Source organism: Pinus tabuliformis, chromosome Q (assembly GCF_031772625.1).
Source record: "Pinus tabuliformis cultivar Carrire ecotype Pingquan chromosome Q, CPIR1, whole genome shotgun sequence".
Lineage (NCBI taxonomy): Eukaryota > Viridiplantae > Streptophyta > Pinopsida > Pinales > Pinaceae > Pinus > Pinus tabuliformis.
The window spans coordinates 1196987679-1196995090 of record NC_142296.1 but is presented as its reverse complement, the minus strand read 5'-3'; positions in this window follow the sequence as shown (position 1 = coordinate 1196995090).

The window sequence follows — 7412 nt, the reverse complement described above, 5'->3', positions numbered from 1 at the left end:
CTAGCTATTGCAGTCAGCTTGGTGTAGACCCGAAGCAATCTTAGTTGTTAAAAATATTTGGCCATGGCCTTCATAGCTACCATATTAATCTCAAATATATAGTCGGTAATAAAAATATCTTCTTGCAAACTTGGGAAAGATGGCTGCCAAGCGGAGGTCTGCTGCTGATAACACCCAACCAGAGACCGCGGCGGAGAATGGATACCCTATAATCAGCCTACAGGTGCGTATATCACTATCGAGACTACTTCTAGAACCAGTGTATGTCATCCAGACCACTTTCATGCCTCGGGACTGCTTTTAGAACCAGTGCATGTCATCTAGACCACTTTCATGCCACGTTTTTGCATACTGACTTTATCCTGGAACGATCCCCATGCATCCATGAGCGTCGTATCGTGCTTTTTCATCTCACACAATGCTGACACCTGTTTGAGGAAGGAGCCTGCATGCTAGTTGCTCCCTATGACACGTCCACTCCTCCTTTCTATCAGCTGATTCATTGTTTGGTCTATTAAGCCTACACTGACTAAAAGGAAAAGTTTTATGAGGAGAACTCTTTTCTTCCTCCCTGCACGACTCTACTTGCAGTGGCGGTTTTTCCTCTTTGTTTCTGGAAGGAGCTTTCTACCTAAGTTTCTCTGTTCTCCTAAATCTTTTCCCTGGCTTTTTTGCTCCGGTCTTGGTGGTCTGGTCGTGGTATATTCTTTTTAGCACCCTGCTCTTGGTATGCTTGCGGACCTGCGGCTCCAGGTCAGTACTCCTACATTCTCCTGTTTTTCATAAAGAATTGTGTCTAGAAAGAATTTTAGAATATATAAAATGGTTTAACCTCCTGGTTTGTGATATCAACCCGAAGTCAAATTTCTAATTTCTGTTATAAAAGAATGATTTTATCCTAGAAGGGCCTGTATGTTTTAATTCCCTGACATAACTTAAATTCACATGTCGGGACCAGCAAAACTGGACTGGTCATGGGTATCTGTTTCCAAGCTTAAAAATTATATTGTCATAACCAAACCGTGCTCAGACATAAGGTTTAATTTAGGTTCCTGGTGGTGTGTTTGTGAGTTTTTTTGTTGCTGCATTGTATGCCCTGAGGCTACATCTTAAATAATCTATGTACCGCTGATACATGGGATTTTCTATCTTCGGGTTTTTTGTATTGGAGGATTGGTCGAATCTCTGGCATCTTCTCGACACCATTGGCCCTCTGGTTTTTCCAGGCTGGATCTCTGTTTTTGGGTGCCAGAAATCAAGTTTGGGGTAACGGATTTTCCTCCTCATCACATCCCTTTTCCCCAGGACTGTGTCGGGCAGAGATTATTGATTCAAATCTTACGAGATCCAGGATCAATTAATATTTCAAAGGACGAGATTAGATATCCGGGAACAAGAAAAGCCACCGTTTTTCAAAACTCCTCACTATCTGACATATCCTACCTCATGTTTCCGTCATCCTCATTCAAATTCGGAAGATAGCTGGCCCTCTGATCATTCCTGAGGCTACTTCTAGTCAGTCCTTCTGTCAGAAATCCTTGTTTTTCTTGTTTGATCCTAACTTTTCTGGGTATTTTATTCAAAAAGTGACTTGTCCACTCATGTTACAATCTTAATTGCCTGATCCGACATATCCCCTTTTGGATTTATCAGTACTTCCGAGTTAAGAAGGTAGGTGGACCTTTTATGAATGGACCTTACGTCTGACTCATCAGCCATGGGGGCCATGGTCCAAGCGGCCATTCAGGCAGAATCCTTCCAGGGTGCCGCCAAGCTGTCCAATAAATGGCAATCCACGCTGGATGATATGTTTATCCGGCCCTCATACCACTATGATGACATGGATGGAAAAGATCGCGCAAAGGCAAGACCTTGCCGCGAAGACAGTCAAACCGATGTTTTTCAAAAGGAAAAGGATTATGGCGAGCCATCGACCTATTCAAAAAAGAATCCGAAGCCTGTCAAAACTTCTCCCCCACCTGCGGCAATCAAGCTTGAAAGTGTTTTCTTGTCTGATCGCATAGAAAGCCTCCAAGATTATGCTCTGGTTGGCCGTTGGCACTTTCCAGAGATGGATGACTCCAACATGAGAATCTGGCTCGAATGGCAATGGAAACCTCTGATAGGCTATGTTCCTATTGTGGCTAGATTATTGAAGGAATGGTATTGCTTTCATTTCCTGAGTACTAGTGATCTAGAAACCATTCAGAATAGGCCATGGGTGTATGGAAGGAGTTTTCTGGCATTACATAAGTGGTATATGGGCTATAACCCATTGAAGAAAACTCCGACCAACAATTTGATATGGGTAAAGCTACCTGGGCTGCCACTGGAGTTATGGTCAAAGGAAACCTTAACAAAAATAGGAAATGCCATAGGAAGATGTGTATATGTTGACCCTAGATGTTTGGGAGAAAAAGATAAGCATGTGGCTTAGATTCTCATAGAAAAAGCCTACAGAGGAGGGTTCCTGAACCATACAGAAATTTTCTGGAGGGAGCTAAAAATAAACCAGAGGCTGGACTTTTGGGGAGTGCCCTTTAGGTGATTTGCATGCCACCGGATGGGACACTTAATCAAGAATTTCCCTCGTTGTCCTGTCTTAAAAAATCGAAAGCATCATGGTCTCCCCTGTTTTGCTGCAAAGAATTATAGGACAAAGTCCCCATCCCCGGGAATGGAGAAGTTAACAAATTCAAAAAGTTTGTCTCCATCGGAGTCAGATGATCAGTGAAGGGTTAGTAACCTTGAAATCCAACATCAATCTCCTCCTCATCTCAAGATCCCAAATCCGCTGGATATTATCTCTCCTTCAATGCCTCCTCTGGAACCAGCCTCTGATCATGAAATCCCTCTTCCTCCCCCGGTCCCTCAGCCCTGTAAAGATTTCAACAGAGAGGTCCACTTTACCCTCATTCCATCCTCTTCCCCGTCTCCAAAAAAGAAAAAGACTCCATCTGGAAAAGGAAAAGATTCTATGATTACGGCTACTCCTTTAAACTCCCCTATTTCCTCGCCCACAAACTCTATTGGCAGTGACTTGGATTACCTTCTAAACAAGAAATCGTTAGAACTTTGTCCCCTCACCATTCACAAGCCGGGGAAACAATCTTCTCCTCAAATAAGCCCAAATTCTGCACAAAACATTACAGTGAGGAGAAAAAATAATAGGGGCAGTAGACACTTCAGGGGGAGGATTGATGGAGCAGGCAGAGGAGTTCGTAATCTCTCTCTTATAGATGTCCCTATCACTGATATGACTGAAGAATGGCCTCTTAGAGCAAGCATGGCCGAAAAGATTCCCCAATGACATTCATCATATCCATGAATGTAAGAGGTCTGGGGGCAGACCTAAAATTCCTGGCCCTAAAGAATCTTTTCCTTTCAGCAAGTCCTAAAATCATATTAATTCAAGAGACCATGCATAACTCTTCTGTGTCAATTTCCTATTTCAGGAAAATGTTTCCCTCCTGGCATATTACTGCTTTGGAAGCTAATGGTCTTTCTGGAGGCCTAGCGGTTTTATGGGATCCTGATTGGATCAAAGCAAAGGCATATAGATGTTTGGCGGACATTCTAATCTCAATTCAAATTAGGGGAAATGACTATCCCATCAACATTCTGAACATATACGCTCCTTATAAAAATAGATTGCCATTCTGGGAGAAATTATTTGCTTCAGAAATCTTTGACATTGAATATTTGATGATTGCAGGAGATCTAAATATCACCTTAAACTTGGATGAAACATGGGGTATCAGCAGAAAGAAGGATCCACTTGCAGACCGCATCAAATATGAGCTTTTAAGCAGGAATCTTATTGATATAATCCCCCTCAAAATGCTCCCAACTTGGGAAAATGGAAGGATCAAAGAGGCTTATATAGCCAAAAGACTCGACAGATTTATCCTACATGCTAGTTTAATTGATAAGATGGGCATGCCGTTCTCAACAATTGAGAATGTGTTCATATCAGATCATAGACCGATTCTTTTAGACTGGAGAGAAAAGGGCTTTAGAAAGGGCTACTCATTCAAATTTAATAGGACATGGCTGGAAGAACAGGAGTTTAATGATCTTATTATAAGAACCTGGAGAGATCTGTCATCAACACAGAATATTCCTCCTTTTTTGACCTTCAGGGACAAGCTGGACGCCATTAAAAAGGTGGTCAAGGAATGGCAAATCAGGAAAAGGCAAATGAATAGAACAGCTCTTCAGGAGATCCAAAAGGAATTGGACAGCACTTCGGAAACCCTGGCTTCTCATCTTCTCACTTTCAAAATGAGATGCCGAATAAAGGAGCTACAAAAGAAAAAATTAAAAATCTTAGAACAGGAGGAAGCTTTTTGGAGATTAAAGAGTAGGGCGATCTGGCTCAAGGAGGGGGACAAGAACACAAAATTTTTACATAAGTTTGCGAATTCCAGGCGTGAAAAAAATTCTATATGGAAAATAAGTGATGGAAGAGGAGGCTTCCTATATTCTCAACATGACATTTCAAACGAGGCCGTAAAATACTTTGAAAATCAGTATAAGAGAGCTGAGGATTGCAGGTTTCAGGACATTTTATGGGGCATTGATTTACTTCCACAGATGTTTGATGATGACCTAAATGATCAAATTTTCTAGCCGGTATCCGAGGAGGAGCTATTAGAAACAATGAAATCTTTTAGAAGGGATAAGTGTCCAGGTCCAGACCACTGGGCGATAGAATTCTTCATACACTTTTTTGATCTTATAAAAACTGATCTGCTAAGAATGGTAGAAGGATCCAGGATATCAGGCAGTATCAACCAGAAAATTTCCTCCACTCATATAGCACTCATTCCAAAAAAAGGAGAAGCAGAATCCTTCCAAGACTTTAGACCGATTTCCCTTTGTAACATTTCTTTCAAAATTATTTCGAAAATTATTGCGGAAAGAATCAAAGAAACTCTTTCAAGATTCTTAACAAAGGATCAGCACGGCTTTTTAAAGGGAAGAAATATTCTGGATGCAGTTGCAAATACACAAGAAAGTCTGTTTGCCATGCATTCAAAAAAAATTGATGCTGTCATTTTCAAGATTGACCTCCGCAAGGCATACGACTACCTTGATTGGGTTTTCATCAGGTGTTTACTTGCAAAGATTGGATTAAGGGCCAACATGATTGATTGGATCATGGCATGTGTTGAGAAGGTGAACTATGCTATCATTGTAAACGGGATACCATCCTCTTATTTCTTAGCTGCTAGAGGACTTCGCCAAGGCTGTCCCCTGTCACCCCTCTTATTCATCTTGGCAATGAATTGCCTTAGTCTCCACATCAATAAGGCAGTCAAGGAAAACAAATGTAGCCCATTGAAAATATGCAGGAACAATTCCATCTCGCATAACTTATTTGTAGATGATATTCTTATGTTTGGTATGTTGTGCAGACTCACCTGGTTATGTTTTTATGACATCCTTGAAAACTTTCAAAAAGCTACAGGACTGCAAATTAACAAATCTAAGTCAGTAATCTATCATAATGATGTCAATAAGGAAGCAATAGAATGGTTATCTTCTCTTTTTGGAATAGAGGCAAAATCCATTAAGCATGGAATAACATACTTGGGTTTCCAGTTAAAGGCAAACAAATATTCAAAGAAGGACTGGCAATGGATTTTAGATAGATACTACAAAAAGATATCAGTTTGGGAATACAGATGCTTATCACTGGCAGGAAGAGTGACCTTGGCTCAATCGGTCTTAAATCAACTCACAGTATTCTGGGCCCATCTATTCTTTCTACCTGCAAGTATCATTCAAAAAATGAATAAGCTAACTGCGAATTTTATATGGGGTGGCAAATCAAAGAAAAGAAAATTTCATCTCTCCAAATTATCTGATATCTCTTTGCCGAAGAGCATGTGGGGATGGGGTCTGCTGGACTTGCGGACTTTCGGAAAGGCACTTCTATGTAAGTCTTTGTGGAGAGGGATTTATGGAGAAGGCCCATGGAGCAACTCAATTCAAAAGAAATACATGGGCAGTAAGGATATCTCACACTAGTACAGGGTTGGAAGGATAGGTTCCTCTTATGGGTCATCAATATGGTTGAGCTTCTGCAAGATAGAAAGTTATTTTCTGAAGAATCTAACATGGCATTTCCAATCTGGTAGCAAGATCCTTATTGGAAGAGACCATTTTCTGAGCGGTGCCGAGGAGATCTTTGTGCCTGAAACTTTAATAATTTTTTTTCATAGAAAAGGTTTCTTCTATTGGGATAAATTGATTTCAGATTGGCAGGGATCGATTCCTTTATGGAAAGAAGCAGAGAATATGGGGATGCCAGCTTCTATAGCTCGACAATGGGAGATCATCAGGACATGCCTGAGAAACTGCGGCATTTTCCGCTCTTCGGAATCTGACTGTCTTATATGGAAGAATTCAAAAGGTATCAACCTGGTCCGTGTTAAGGATATTTATCAGAATATGATTGGTCTAAGGGGTGCAGCTCCCAATCTTATATTCCCATCTGTCTTTTGGAAATCAGGATGTCTCTCCAAAATGATTTATTTTTCATGGCTGACATTCCACAACAAAAATTTATCTTGGGAAAACTTTAAAAAGCGGGGATGGCAAGGGCCGAGTATCTGTCTAATATGCAAATCAGCTGAGGAAATCAATTGTCACATGTTTTTTAATTGCCAAGGAACTCAACTATTGTGGCAATCTCTGGAAAATTTATATGGAATCCCACATATTACACATGCTTCCACTAAAGAAGCGTTTCTGTGGTGGAGTGGACAGAAGGAGTCATGGAGGCCGATAATTATTATCACTCTCTAGAGCATCTGGAAATGGAGAAACAATGTTATTTTCAATGACAGAAAAGTGCCTTTCTTGGAAATTTTATCTCATATTGTCTCAATCTACGACTCCTTACCGGAGAAGCCGCACAAGAAAAAAAGGAGGATCATAAGGAACATGTACAACCTCATTCAGTGTTGCCAAGAGCGTATTTTGATGGAGCCGAGCAGAAAGGATCCTGCAGTTGCGGAGTGCACATTATAATGAATGAAGATGTTCAATATCTCATCCATTGGAATGGGGGAATGGGTTCCAACAGCAAAGCTGAGGCGATGGCCCTTGCTGGCCTTCTGAATTTTTGCTTTTTTCTAAATATTCAGGCAGTCTCAATTTATGGAGATTCCAAAGTAATGGTGGATTATGTATCAGGGAAAAACAACATCTACAAGCCTCACCTGGTAGGATGGATGGACAAGATCAGGTTTTTCTGGAGAAGGATGGAAGGATATTCTATTCATCACATCAACAAGACACAGAACCAACAAGCAGACTTTTTGTCTAAGGAGGGTTTACATTCGGAACCAGGCCTTTGGTCTATGAAGGTAACGTCTGAAGGGGATGTTTTCTCTATCATG